The sequence below is a fragment of the Zootermopsis nevadensis genome, unplaced genomic scaffold (assembly GCF_977971745.1).
Source record: "Zootermopsis nevadensis isolate Lab colony 2312 unplaced genomic scaffold, Znev_1.0 Znev_ptg000006l, whole genome shotgun sequence".
NCBI classification, from domain to species: Eukaryota; Metazoa; Arthropoda; class Insecta; order Blattodea; family Termopsidae; genus Zootermopsis; species Zootermopsis nevadensis.
This window is the reverse complement of record NW_028259138.1, coordinates 9475679-9490447: the sequence shown is the minus strand read 5'-3', so window position 1 is coordinate 9490447 and position 14769 is coordinate 9475679. Positions and strand designations below refer to the sequence as shown.

At 36.8% G+C, this 14769-nt stretch overlaps 1 protein-coding gene across 5 annotated transcripts in view; it reads left to right on the top strand.

The window, feature by feature from the left end:
- LOC110831469 (uncharacterized) overlaps positions 1-14769 on the top strand; it is a 396354-nt gene that overhangs the window by 47899 nt on the left and 333686 nt on the right. For all 5 annotated transcript variants that reach the window (XM_087343660.1, XM_087343664.1, XM_087343661.1 and 2 more), the window contains exon 2: positions 2758-2827. The gene's annotated coding sequence lies outside the window, so the exon portion shown is untranslated. The remainder of the gene's footprint in view (positions 1-2757; positions 2828-14769) is intronic.

Below are 14769 nucleotides of genomic sequence, written 5' to 3'. Positions count from 1 at the left end.
AATGAACACTCGGACACCATAAATGACTGGACCACCTGAGAAACTTAGCTTTCTATTAAATATTTTGATGGTTGTAGTTGACTTACATATCTATTATTAGGAATTGAAATGAAAACTCATAAATATTATTTTTTATACGACGTGTAATTAAATTAATTTTCTTACTGCCCTTATAAGTATCTTTACAATCACATAAATAAATACATTGCTTTAAATATTAAAAATGACAGCCTTCCACGTTGGTACATTTTTTAAGGCTCGAAGGGCCAGTGCGTCTTGACTTTTGCGTCAAGCTGTATGTATTTAGAGAAGTGACTGTCGGCTGATGCAAAGGGATCTGTGATTAATGCAATATGCGAATGCCACGTGTGTCTGTAAGGTTATACGGAATGGGCGTCATCACGTGGGGGCACCCTGGGCATTGGAGAGTCTGATGCAAGATCAGTGCTTGCAGTTCACATTTAACTTCAGAATTAGTAATCAGAGCCGACAACGAACGCATCTGAAGCTCCAGAAAATTAATCTGTCAAGCGTTTGGTGTCTTAAAGGGAATATGTCACGTAGAACTTTTAATGTGCGCTCAAAGTTACTTCAGTTCAGGAAGTAATTCACAGTGAGAGGATGAGGAAGGCTTTTGGCTGCTATATCAGCCTCTGCCAAAAGCATGGAAGATTTATACAAGGCTGCAGGAAAGCTTGTTCATATATAGTTGTGGTCTCTGCAGTATTATGCGGCCCTTAGCTGCATCTGCTATAGACATTTTCTGTGTTATTTTTCATACAAGGGAGATTAAATTATTTATTTCTTACCAATATTCCATTGGACACGTCCACTTGCGTATACTTGATATGTGTTTGGGGAGTTGATTCTATTACCCTCTTCAGGTGAATGGTTGTTATTATACTAACAGATTATTTTCTATTGCGACTACAGTTTTGATTGAACACAAATTCGTTTGGACGCAAAGACAGACGGTTAACCACTATACAATGATTTGTTTCTAACTTGCGAGATTTGAGATTTTCACGGCATTGAGGATGATTATGTTCTTCTTCTGGGTCTTGGCGCCGCGTAGACCCGTTGGTAGATGCTAGCGTTTCGGAGAAATATACTGTTTCCATCTTCAGGGTTACCAAGTCTACATAGCGTCAAGAGTCAAGGGAAGAACATTATTATTTATAACTTATTTAACTACTCCATGTTGATTACCATAATTATACAATGACGCTATTTCAGGTACGTAGTTCATTACGTCAAACCTTACGAAAAGATTTTGAATTGAGAAAAGGTGTGATTTTGGAGGATGCAGTCTTGGTCAATTTGATAGCAACTTCATTTTAGTCGGTAAAGTGGCCTTCCGAATAAAGTCTGGAAGTGAATACAAAATTTAAGTTGGCTGTCATTTTTCAGATTTAGAGTCCACTAGAAGTTGAATCTCATGTTGCTTATTTTTCTAAGGTCGATGATCACAATGAATTTCAAGCCCATAATTGTGCTATTGTCTCTCAAACCTCAGAAATTCATACTGTTGCCATTTTATATTATTATTGATCTTAAAAAATAAAAATGATAAAGTTGGTTTGCATTGCATGATGCTTCTATAAAGTTCTACAGACTAAAAATACCTGCCAGCCCAAAGAATTTAATCACACTGGTCTGCAGTTTCCAGTTTGGTGCTGAAACATGAGTTCAGCAGAAGGAAACATTAGTCGATTGATACAATCACTTACCCCCCCCCCCCCATTTTGTTACATCTTTGTTTTTGTTTTGTGACTCAAGTGGTTATTTCACGTCAGCAGTTACCACTAATGAAAATAATTTATCTATTGTTGTGTGTTTTTGATACATTTTGTCGACCTTTCAAACAATTCAACACGTTAAATGGATATGCATGTATTTTAATGTGATTTATACACTTTATTCAGTGACACAATAAAGTCGAATTACATGTGCGCCATATTCACTGCGGTTGACTTATGAAAGCAAATAATAACAGGCTTGTTGGTTCATTTCAGTTTAAATAAACAAAGGATGATTTCACATGTGTTTCATTTTGCAGGAATTGTATACAAATAAAAACACGCAGTTTATATGATAGTGCCAATAAATTTGAAAGCTACGGAATCAAGCGACAGATTTATTCTCTTTGGATTACACAGGAAAATAAATGTAGAAGGGAAATTTTATGTCATAATATTATAAGCCTATAAATTAATATAAAATCAGTGTTTGTTTTCTGGGTAGTATTGCCGTGTGGACTTGTAGGTAGATATTAACATTTCGCAGAATCTTCCAGAACAACTTCAGTCATGAAGATGGAAGCAGCATGTTCATCCGAAACCTTTTCATGTACCTAAACGTCCACACGGCTCTACAACCCAGAACACTAAATATCGACATCTTCACCGCCTTGAGAACCTAAAATATAAACATGAAATCAGTTTCACATGTGAAAGATTTATGCGCTTCAACAAAGAAAAGCGAATAGAACTGCTGTAAGATTTGAGGTTTTCACGGCTGTGAGTCCGAAGATTTCTGTGGTCTGGGTTGTTGCGCCGTGCAGTCTGGTACACGGCGCAACAACCCAGAAGACAGCAAATCTTAAATAGAACTGCTGTGTTGAGAAAAGTGGTATAAGCGAGAAAACTTAAGTACCCAGCTAAGTTCGCAGATCATAGACTTGTTGAAGAGCTCATAGTCATTCGACTTGTCAAGAAATTTCTTGCCATTTATAGAATTTCATTAATTTGTTCACAGATCTCACTACTGGATCCTGCCCTGATCTAGATGAGTCTAATCCACACACTCACGCCCTGTTTTTCTGAAGGTTCGTTTTAATAATATTCTGCTATTTAATCTTTTGTATCACAAGTGGTCTGTCTATTTCTTTCAGATTTATCTATTAAAATGTTGCACGGATTCTATATGTTTTACCCATCGCATCATCCTTTATTTGTTAATGTTTCATTACAGATTATGTAATTATTCATTGTGAGTTCTTTCCACCCAGTTGTAACCTCCACCCTCTTAGGTAAAAATGTTTTTCTCAACGACTCCTTCTTATTCTCGATGTGTCTTCTTCCTATAGTTTGATAGACCACGTTACTTATAGGCTATATTACTGAAACTACTATTTTTAATGGTTAAAACCGAAGTTCTGTACATTGTGTTACCAGTCTCCGTCCACGCACAGTACTCGGAAATCTTGCAGTAAATCAGTCACGTGTGGGAGATGGAATTCCTCCTAATATAAGTCGTAATATCTCCTTGGCTCTCCATAAAACTCTGCTTCTTTGGAATTAAAAATACGCACGTTTTTTTCTCCGCATTTCCAAGCAATAGTTACAGAATATACATTGAAATTTCAATTAAGTATAAATGCAGTGTTAGAAAGCATGAAGCTCTTAAGCGCATGTGTAGTATTTTATTAATACAATTGAAATTGTGGGTATGTGAGGTGACTTGTGTAGCCAGGAAAATTAGCGGTGCCAAAACGAGGATTAATTCGGGCAAGGAGATTACAGGAACAAAAGCCTCGACCCCGAAAAGAGTTTCCGTCGTTCGAATTCAGATGGAGATGGTTTTCCTGTATATTGTAAACAAGGAGAAGTAGATGATTGTTTGAAGACAAATTGACTAAACTACGACAAAACACCGCTATAATATTAAAATTACTCTCTTAAGGGAAAGGATTATTTCCCAAATCATGTAATGAGTCAAACATTTAAGAAAAAAATTAACAAGCTACAGTTGTAACAGAATATGTAAAAGGCGAAACTCTATTTATTTTCAGAATGCCACTAATACCGTCTGACTGTCCGTTTGAGTTTAAACTTTTACACTTTTCATTTAAAGTGTTTTTCATTATGATAACTTAGGCAATACGGCTCAGGGGAAGTATTTAGATGATATGCAGATTGATCTAGGAGGCTTTCAAATAGCTATTCTTAGTGTCCACACGAAAAAATGTTGCTTATGAAGAAATTCTGTGTCGAATTCTTATAATAACTTATAAATTTGCTCTCCATAGAAGACGATGAAGTAATGTTATAGTATAACCTCTTATGTTCTCAAGAATAATTCATGTTAATATCTTATGTTTGACCTCCTCGTTAAAAATTGTAATTATTAATTTTTATTTAAAGGTTTCTTCTCTCTTTGCGGATTCTAATAGTTAATTTTATAAAGGAATCTGCGACGTGAATATTTAATATCTTTTTGTTCTCAGATGGCTAAAGTATTGTAGTAAATTTCAAAATTCAACAAGTATGGCGAAAGAAGGAACGGGTAAAATACTGACAAATATCTTCGGAACTAATTATTGAAAATTATATTATAAAGAAGAATTATCTTGAGTTAGGAACAATAATTTTACCCCACTATATACGTAATAGGTGATCAGGCATATCATTAATTTTAGGGCAATAAATACTGACAAGAAAATGTAAATGTTTGTCGAATCTCCGCAGTGAAACTGCGGGCAATTTGCTAGTCTTATATAGAACACTTCATACTTGAAATGTAACACAGTAATTAGTTACTCATATTTGGTTTTACTTTCCCAAGGAAAACGTAGTGTCACGAGGACTTCACGATGTCTCTTCATGTAGGTTGAGTGCCCCTCCTTTCAGTTTGAACCAAATGACCGATTTTTACGAAAATTCGGAAGGCTGCCACAACCTCGTATCTTTCAATTTATTTTAAACATGGCTGACTCAAGGATTTCAGAGACGACATTTTCGTCATGTATTATATATATCTACGGTCGTAAAATTATGTATGGTTATAAATATTCGAAAGTATGCAACTTTAAAATTGCGGTATATATATATATATTAGAATGTGAAAGAACAACATTGGGGACCGTGTGAACATTTTCAATTAGCTTCGTGTGACAGAGATAAATAATGGGACACAGGAGTTAGAAATAAAAAGTTTATATGAAGATAGATTATGAACGTTCCTAAAATACACGTAAAAACATTATTTATAAACAAAGAATTGCAAACGCGGCTACGGCTTGAAGGTTTGAGGTTATATTCCACAAATTGAACTTAAATAGAGTACATATTGAAGTAATATATTCTTTCCTCCCCTCAAATAAAATTATGATAGGATGGGTAATGGATATGTTAGGAAGCGGTCACGACCTAATTTAGGATAATATCCCGTCGTTAGAATATAGGAACTGAGGCAAGCAAGAATAAACCTCAGGGAGGATAGTCGTTCTGCTGCTTGAGATTTGAGCATGGGACCTCTCGAATACGAAGGAGTGCTAAGCACTCGAAAGTACTTTGTTTTTTTAAATACAGGTACGTAACGAATAAAAATACAGAAATGAGATATTTAGTCGGTGAGATCAGTTTCTACAACTCACTTTTCTCTCGCGCATGAAATTGGAAAGATTGAATCAAATTTGGTTTTAAAGGAGGAAAACATTCGAGGATCGTCGACTCGTGTGTTAAAGCCGACATCTGAGAGACTAAAGCAGTTGCCCTAATCCAAGACTTTTACGCTTGTCAGAGATATTTGCATCGAGACGCACACGTGTAAAAGCACACGCCCAAACAGTGACTTCTGAAGTCAAAACTATGACTAAATAAGCCATTTGCGTATCGGTTTGAGGGAGAGGCATGGTGGTTTACTTGGAACTTTGAAAAGCAAGGAACTGTAAGAGACAGCATAATATCCTTTCAGTTTTATACTGACTTGGTGTCAGGGATTATCATAAAGACCCTTTCAGTAATAAACAGTTTGCATTTCGTCCCATAGTGTTGGAGGAACTAAGTAAACAATTTGAAGATGAAGGATAGGTCGGGTATAATAGAAGCATATAACCTTAAAAGGAAAAATGCCTAAACGTTTCTAAACTTGCCAATTAATTATTTATAAAGAATGACTCGAATAAAGAAATACTTTATTTTCGTTTGTTGTTGGTAAATAGAAATTACCTTAGTCAGACTTTTCAGATTTATAATTAAAAGCTTTAAAATATTTGCTTGTCATGCGATTCTAGCTTGAGAAAGCGTGCGGAACAGAATATTTCATACGTACCAACCAAACATTGAGATAATTGCGACGACACATTTAATTTGTTTCTGGTTGGTATGAATATGTTCCTTTTCTTTCCTACTGTTAACTTACGTTTGTGTATGGGACTAATATTTGACAAGAGGACTAGTTAATATTAATGAATTTCTAGACTTTGTTAGTCATTTGGTGTTCTGAAACAATTAGTTTTCGAAAAATGGATGTTTTCCGCTACAGATCCAGATCTTAGTTTATGTGCTTCTAAGAGTGCATAAGTAGAATAAGTGTGTGATGATATTTCCTTTAGAGTATATGATAATTTGGGAGATTAAAAGCAACTTTTAGGATGACGAACTTAAGGAGCTACTGTTGATTTGAATGATAGAAGGGACAATTTATTTTTATCGTAACGTTATAATAGGTCTAAAGTTTATAAAACGCATTTGTTTCAATATGTAAATTGGATTAGAATCAATCCTAATAATATGTTTTCCAAAAGATAACATTCACATGCTCTTGCATAATGAAGAGAGTTTTAGGTTATCAGTCCGTATTATAATCTGTATGTCTATTTTTGGGACACTTGTGTGTGTTTCTCAAAACATGATCTGTTCGCATGGTAAACAGCCAAGCAACAAAATTTGCCTCGGCATGTATGGGAGCATAATATTGAGAAAGATGTGAAGGAAATACGTAGACAGTTGTCTGTTCGTGACCTCTAAATAACATGAATATTGACACACAGTTCCCTACAGATTGGCAGAAAAAATCGTTTGAAAAAAATGGCTTTCAAATACCTTGAAAACTTTAAAGGCTCTATTAGGAGAACATACGGTTCTTATGTAGTCGTGACTATGACATGACAATGACCTGTCCATTACCTTAAACTAACATATGTATTGTCATTCAGATTACTACAGATTGGCAGAAATATGCGTTTGAAAAAAATGACCTTCGAATGACCTTGAAAAATTTAAAAGCCTCTATTCTGAAAACCCACGGACTGATATTGTCGTGACTATGACATGACAGTGGCCTGTGCGTAACCAGAAACTACCATGAGTATTGACACTCAGATCCCTACAGATCGGCAGAAAAATGCGTTTGAATAGAATGAGTTTGGAAATGCCTTGGAAATTTTAAATGCCTCTACTCGGAAATCCCTGGTACTTATATTATTGTTTCCAGATCTGTGGAGTCGGTACTAAAATCTCCGACCCCGACTCCTTCATAAAAGTTCAATATGTGTTAATAAGAGTAAACCTACTAAAATGGTAAATGATACCATAAGGGATTTCATTACCCCCTCGTGAATCATCAGCCTACATTTTAGTCTTATAACCTATATTTAAATATACGTCTAATGATTATTGCTGAATTCGGTTTATTAGTAGACAGTTTGTATTCTTAATGTACCGGAGCCAACGTTACAAAGCATTATTCCCACACCACGTGGCTCAACGCGTCATTGAATCTCCCTAGACCTCCGGTGGCTCACACGGTATAGAAAATATTCTTAAGATTTTATATCGATGTCGGAGTCGGTACGACTCCACGCATTTTGAGGTCTCACTAATAGATGAGCGGGAATGATATAGAAATTTGTGTCTTGGGCCTAATTACATTACGTGTCGTTGACGTTAATGATTGAGGGTAACTATTTTTAACGTAGGATTTAATACGTAGTATTCCAGAAGCACACATCGTAACAGATATTGGGTAAACGGGTTTCTTCATCTGAATATTTTATCTCGAAAATTATTCATGAGATAGTATAGTTGCGTCATATTGTGATATTAATTAAAATAATTATTATATTTGTTTACCGTCAAATCACAATAAAATAGTAAGATAAGATAATTAAAATGATTAAAACATCATCTTATCTTATCTTACTATTTTATTGTGATTTGACGGTAAACAAATATAATAATTATCGACAATTATTCTGAAATTATTCAAGAGATTTTCTTAAATTTTTTTAGGAATATTTGTTTCATCACTAAAAATTGTGACCGAATTTAAATGATATCGATCCCGAATGAACTATACACATTCTCTGTAAGAAACTCAGACAATAATGACGCATCACAGAAAACATTAAATATAGATTACACTGAGATCCACACATCTATTTGAACTGTCATCAGTTTGTGTATTAAATGACATATAGGAAACAACTTTAATTTTGTGCGCTGGGGTTAAATTTGTAGCATTCTAATCGAATTTGCAATAAATTCTTACCCAGGTTATTAAGAATGGAAATTCATAAAGGAAATGTAGGCAGGTTCGCAGACTATTTATCAGTGTTTTGGAAACGAGGATTTATGTTTGTATTCAAGTGAAGTCGTTTCTATTAGTAAATTTAACGAGAATACAGACAAAACAATTAATTCCCAGGAGCAAGTAACAAATCCTTAGTGGAGCGGGGGGGGGGGCAGCTCAAGTACCATTGGTAAGAAGAATAATAACACAACAGGGACGAACTGAAAGCGCAGTTAGAAGTCAGATTGCTGGTAAAAAAATAATTCCACAGTGTAATTTGTGCATAATGAAACATGCTTTTCCGTTGAGTTCCGCCTTTGATGTAATTAAATGGATGTGGGTGTTTGAGGGCAGTGAGGCCAGACAAACTATCGGAAACCAGGCTTGACATATGATTGCCTATAATATTATGTAGCTTATAGAATGCATCATATATGCCTCCACGTGCGCATATTTGCTTCGCGTATTTAATATATTTCTAATAGGAACGTAGCCTGTTTACGCGCCGCGCCCCCAAACTTACATGGTTTCTTGGGAAATAGAGGGGAAGATGGACTCCCTCATGAATCTCAGTAGTTGATAGAAGATCAATGAAATCCTCGGTTTGTGACGTTACCTTCTCAAATTAACTTTCAGGAAGCTCATATTTTCTTTGTATGATTTGAGGTTTTCGCAGCGGTGAGTATGAAGATTTCTGTCTTCTGGGTTGTTGCGCTGTGTAGTCTGGTCGATGTTTACCAACGTTTCAGAGGTCATACTGCCTCCGTCATCAGAGTATGAAGATTTCTGTCTTCTGGGTTGTTGCGCTGTGTAGTCTGGTCGATGTTAACCAACGTTTCAGAGGTCATACTGCCTCCGTCATCAGGGCGATGAGTATGAAGATTTCTGTCTTCTGGGTTGTTGCGCTGTGTAGTCTGGTCGATGTTTACCAACGTTTCAGAGGTCATACTGCCTCCGTCATCAGAGTATGAAGATTTCTGTCTTCTGGGTTGTTGCGCTGTGTAGTCTGGTCGATGTTTACCAACGTTTCAGAGGTCATACTGCCTCCGTCATCAGAGTATGAAGATTTCTGTCTTCTGGGTTGTTGAGCTGTGTAGTCTGGTCGATGTTAACCAACGTTTCATAGGTCATACTGCCTCCATCATCAGGGCGATGAGTATGAAGATTTCTGTCTTCTGGGGTGTTGCGCTGTGTAGTCTGGTCGATGCTAACCAACGTTTCAGAGGTCATACTGCCTCCGTCATCAGGGCGATGAGTATGAAGATTTCTGTCTTCTGGGTTGGTGCGTCGTGTAGTCTGGTCGATGTTTACCAACGTTTCAGAGGTCATACTGCCTCCGTCATCAGGGCGATGAGTATGAAGATTTCTGTCTTCTGGGTTGGTGCGCTGTGTAGTCTGGTCGATGTTTACCAACGTTTCGGAGGTCATACTGCCTCCGTCATCAGGGCGACGAGTATGAAGATTTCTGTCTTCTGGGTTGGTGCGCTGTGTAGTCTGGTCGATGTTTACCAACGTTTCAGAGGTCATACTGCCTCCGTCATCAGGGCGATGAGTATGAAGATTTCTGTCTTCTGGGTTGTTGCGTCGTGTAGTCTGGTCGATGTTTACCAACGTTTCGGAGGTCATACTGCCTCCGTCATCAGGGCGACGAGTATGAAGATTTCTGTCTTCTGGGTTGGTGCGCTGTGTAGTCTGGTCGATGTTTACCAACGTTTCAGAGGTCATACTGCCTCCATCATCAGGGCGATAAGTATGAAGATTTCTGTCTTCTGGGTTGTTGCGCTGTGTAGTCTGGTCGATATTAACCAACGTTTCAGAGGTCATACTGCCTCCATCATCAGGGCGATGAGTATGAAGATTTCTGTCTTCTGGGTTGTTGCGCTGTGTAGTCTGGTAGATGTTAACCAACGTTTCAGAGGTCATACTGCCTCCATCATCAGGGCGATGAGTATGAAGATTTCTGTCTTCTGGGTTGTTGCGCTGTGTAGTCTGGTAGATGTTAACCAACGTTTCAGAGGTCATACTGCCTCCATTATCAGGGCGATGAGTATGAAGATTTCTGTCTTCTGGGTTGTTGCGCTGTGTAGTCTGGTCGATGTTAACCAACGTTTCAGAGGTCATACTGCCAATTGGCACATTCATCGCCCTGACCCAGAAGACAGAAATCCTAATATTTTCTTGATTAAACTACTGTATGAGTTCCGTTACATTACTTCATTAGTTTTAAGTAGTTTGTTTATTTATATTAATGTTCAACATATCTCTTCTAAACGTTTTTGGTGAATACTAATATAAAGAAACAAATTATTTTTTTATATAATCCGTATTTAATTGTACATCTTGTTTAAAACATTTTATTTATTATTACAATGCTATTTACTTTCAGTCGTCAGAAATATTTAATATTAAATTATTAGATTTAACAAACCGTCTGTCTCTCTGTAGTAATACACCATCTAGGATCGACTTGTACAACCAATGGCAACTATTTTCTAGGAAAAGGATCCTTGTTGAGAAGCTTCCAGTCTCTCGTCTTTTCAAGAAACTTTCTAATTTTTATTGAATTGAAAGTCAGTGGCTGTGTTCATAAGATCTCGCTACTGGGCCTTGTACTCTAAGAAATGGATTATTTTACATCCCCTCTGCCCTATTCATGATCTGTTTCGTCAGATAATTATATTAATATCTGTGTCAGGGTCTTCCAAGTTGTACCACCCTTCAGGTGTTCGAATTTATCATGTAACTGTCTCATAGAAAATAAGCATTTTATTATACCCTCGTTGGGTGCTATAATAGAAGTATTGTTTTTCCATAAAAATATCCTTTTATTCAGATGTTGTTACTTTACGTGTGCTAAATACTATGTCACAGCGATGCAACACGAGATTATTGCCTTGTTTCTCAACATTATTGAAACTACTCTTTAAAGATGGATGTCTTCTGTGTTGTTACGCCGTGTAGTCTGGTAGAAGTTTACCGACGTTTCAGAGGTCCTTATTGCCTCCATCATCACGGTGCAACAACCCAGAAGACAGCCATCTTAAGATTCACAGATGTGAAAACCTCAAATCCTACCACGACTCTTTAGTGTAATCGTATTTATGTCGGGTTCTTTCGTCGTTTTTGTGTCTGGCGAGGAAATGTTGTATATCTGTAATAAAATTTGTTTCTGTTTTCCACGTTTTGCCTTCGTCTGGTCATTGTCATGCTTATTATGAGGTAACGTAATGCAACAAGCATAAAGCTATCCATTTACGCTGCTTAACTGTTGCTGAGAACTAAATGCGGTTTAATTTGTAAAGCGGTCTGTGCCTATTTGACATTTATGAGCCTTGTAACTGAGGTACTACGGAGTTTAATGATAGAACGCATTTAAGTTAAGATGTCATGTCATTTAGTTACTAGATACTGAATGCGATTATAAATAAGAGTAGTTTGGTTTTTCTCTCTTCTTATCTTTCATGTGTGAGTTTAGAGGTTATGTCCTGTCGTGACAATTTATGAACTTAAGAAAAGTTAAGTAACAGAAGATACCAGAAAATTACACGATTTTCAAGAGGAATAGGATCGTACTTCGTATTCTTAAATTATTGTTGTTGAGGCGATGAAGTAAAATGTGATGGGAGAGACATGTAACACGGAGGACTGAGGAATTCATCAACATAGTGGCAATTGAATCTGAAAGGGAGAGACTGTTTGGTAGACCCAGATACTTCATTTTTGGGCGAGAATATATTAAAATCGAATTTAAAACAAAATGGCGCGCACATTTACATTGGATTCAACAGGCTTATTGTATCAGGTCCTACCAAGACTCTTATGAGTACGATGATGAACATTCCAGTTGAGTGAAATCTGAGTTTGTTGGCCATTTTGCTAACAGTGCTTTAGAAGGACCTGTAACGCAAGGAAGTAACAAAGTGTGATATTAAATTAAGGCATCTGAAAAAAGAGGAATAGGGATTATTTCTTTCCCATTTGTCTGTCTCTGTTGCTGAAAATAATGTATGACCGGAAGGTGGTGTTTGCTAACGATATTAAACTAGCACAGCTACAAGCCAGAGAAGTGACAGAGAAGCTGCGCAGATTGATAGAGCTGCAAACACAGCACAGTGAGACTGACTCCATTACTAACATACAAACGCACCTCAACACCACTCCATCAATTTCGTCTGTCAGCTAGGGCTTTGGATGGAATTGACGTTCCACGCCGCATGCAACCACCTCCAAACGCAAACTATTCAGAAACTTTGAATCAAATTATGTGCTATATAAAACACAGTTTGATGTATGTTTGTTTGGTTGGGATCATAGACGAGGTATTTAATTTGGCGCGAACCTCCAGAGAAACTTTAAAATAATGTAACACGTGACCTGATCGTTGTTTCCATTGCTGTTCCCTGCAACTGAATGAGGGTAACAAACGCGGACCCATTGACCACAGCAACAAAAACAGCGAGGGATTGCAGTGTGAAATAAATCATTTCATTTTGAATTTTCTGCGTAGCTTTTGAACTAGCAATTGTGTATTTTCATGTATTTCCGACGACAATTGTGGGATTTACCTCGTTTCTAAATAGTTTGTAACTAATTTTATTCTTTTAACATCACTTTTAAGTGCGTTTGCACGTGTGTCTGTCAGGTTCGACATGTCTGCCTGTTTGTCCACGTGTAACAGCAATTTCAGAACTACTGAACGGATTTCTGTGAAGTTTCGATATATAATAAAAATAAGTTGTAGTCTGCATGAGGACTTCCATACGTGAATAGATGAGGAGTCCCGCGTGGGGAATCTCTATGTTATTTTCCTATTTCATGCGTCCGTTATTTTTATATATCCGCTTTATATAAATCAGTTAATTTGTTTTTAATGTTTTCCTTAATTTATATTATTTTAATTTCTGTATATTTTGCGTATATGTTGTTTTTATTTAGACCTACATTCCGTTTTCTCTTGTCTCCTGATATCAGGCACAATATCGCATATCATCATTCCGTACTACACAAGATTTAGTGACTCCTGAATTCTTATTCAGCCGATTATACGTATCTTAATACATGGCCGAGTTGTCTCTATCCGTCACAGAATGGATCGAGCTCTGACTCACGGGCTGCCAATACTGACGGGAAGACTATTTACAATTCATTTATATATACTAAATCTCAAATATTCTTATCCCTAATGCAAATAGGAAGTCTAAACGTTTTTTCGTCGGTGCTTTATCGACATACAACATAAATTAGCCTTCTATTTTCTTTGGAAATGAAACGTTATTAACAAATGTAAGTAAAAACAATATTACTACTTTAGTTTAATATTGAATACCAAATTTCGAATGCCATTTTTTCCATTCTGAAGAATAAGAGGAGTGTTTTTTTATATTTGGAACTAGTTAAAACGTCAATGTGTAGTTTACACACATGCAACTAAGACACATGTTCATTTGACCACGTTGGTCTATAAATTTCACGCTGTTGTGACAACGGTCCTGTTTCATTCACCTTATTCGAGGTTCAAAGAAACAGTCCAGTACGTTTATGACATTTGAATTTGAGGGGCTTCGGATGTAAGTGGCTCTTTTGTATTTTATTATAGGCCTACGATCCGAGAGGGATTAGGGCAGGGCTGGAAAATTCCCGGGGACCTGCTCTCCCGGGCGAGTAAAAGTTTCATGCTAGCATCAAAAATGCCAACAGCACGTTGCAAAAACCAGCAGTGCCACTCTCCTTTGTAACTTTAACTAATTTGGTTTGGGGACGGTTGGATGATGTGACTGCAAGTAAACTGAATATTCGCATTTAGATTTTAACTGTTTTCCACATTTCTGTTGAATTCGAAACAAAACAGGATGAGTTTTATATTACGTCATATTTTGTTATATAGTTTTTTCAATATAATGACTTCAACTCGTTATTTATCTAATTTTAATGGCATTTAATACACTTGAATGTTTTTGACGTTACTTACAAGTATGGAGCAATACTGCTTTAGCAATTACAATTTAGATAGTTCGTCATAAATTTCTCACCTGTTAACTGGCTTATGGAGGAGGGGAATATCTTGTAGATTAGCAAGGAAGGGTTCTGTTTATTATTGTACCAATATAAGGCCCCCCGAAATCTGGTCTAATATACCGAGCGACAGGTTTCTTCGTCAACAGCAGAAGCTGTATAGCGACGCAGGTGGGATGACAGCGAAAGATCAACCGAGATAATGCGGAATGAAGCGTTCGTGGCATCTCATTGTGCTAGTATTCCTGAAACCACCTGGAGGAGATGACGGTCTCCGTGTACAAACAAAATCCGGTTCTTCCCGTAAAATATTGCGAAGTATTAAATTAATATGCTATTATTTTACAATGAATAGCTTTAGAGACTGAAGATAAAATGTCATCCAAACCTACTATTTTATTTCTTTAGTGTTCTGTCTGACGACAGGTCCATATGAACAGGATCCTTCCATCCTTTTCTCGG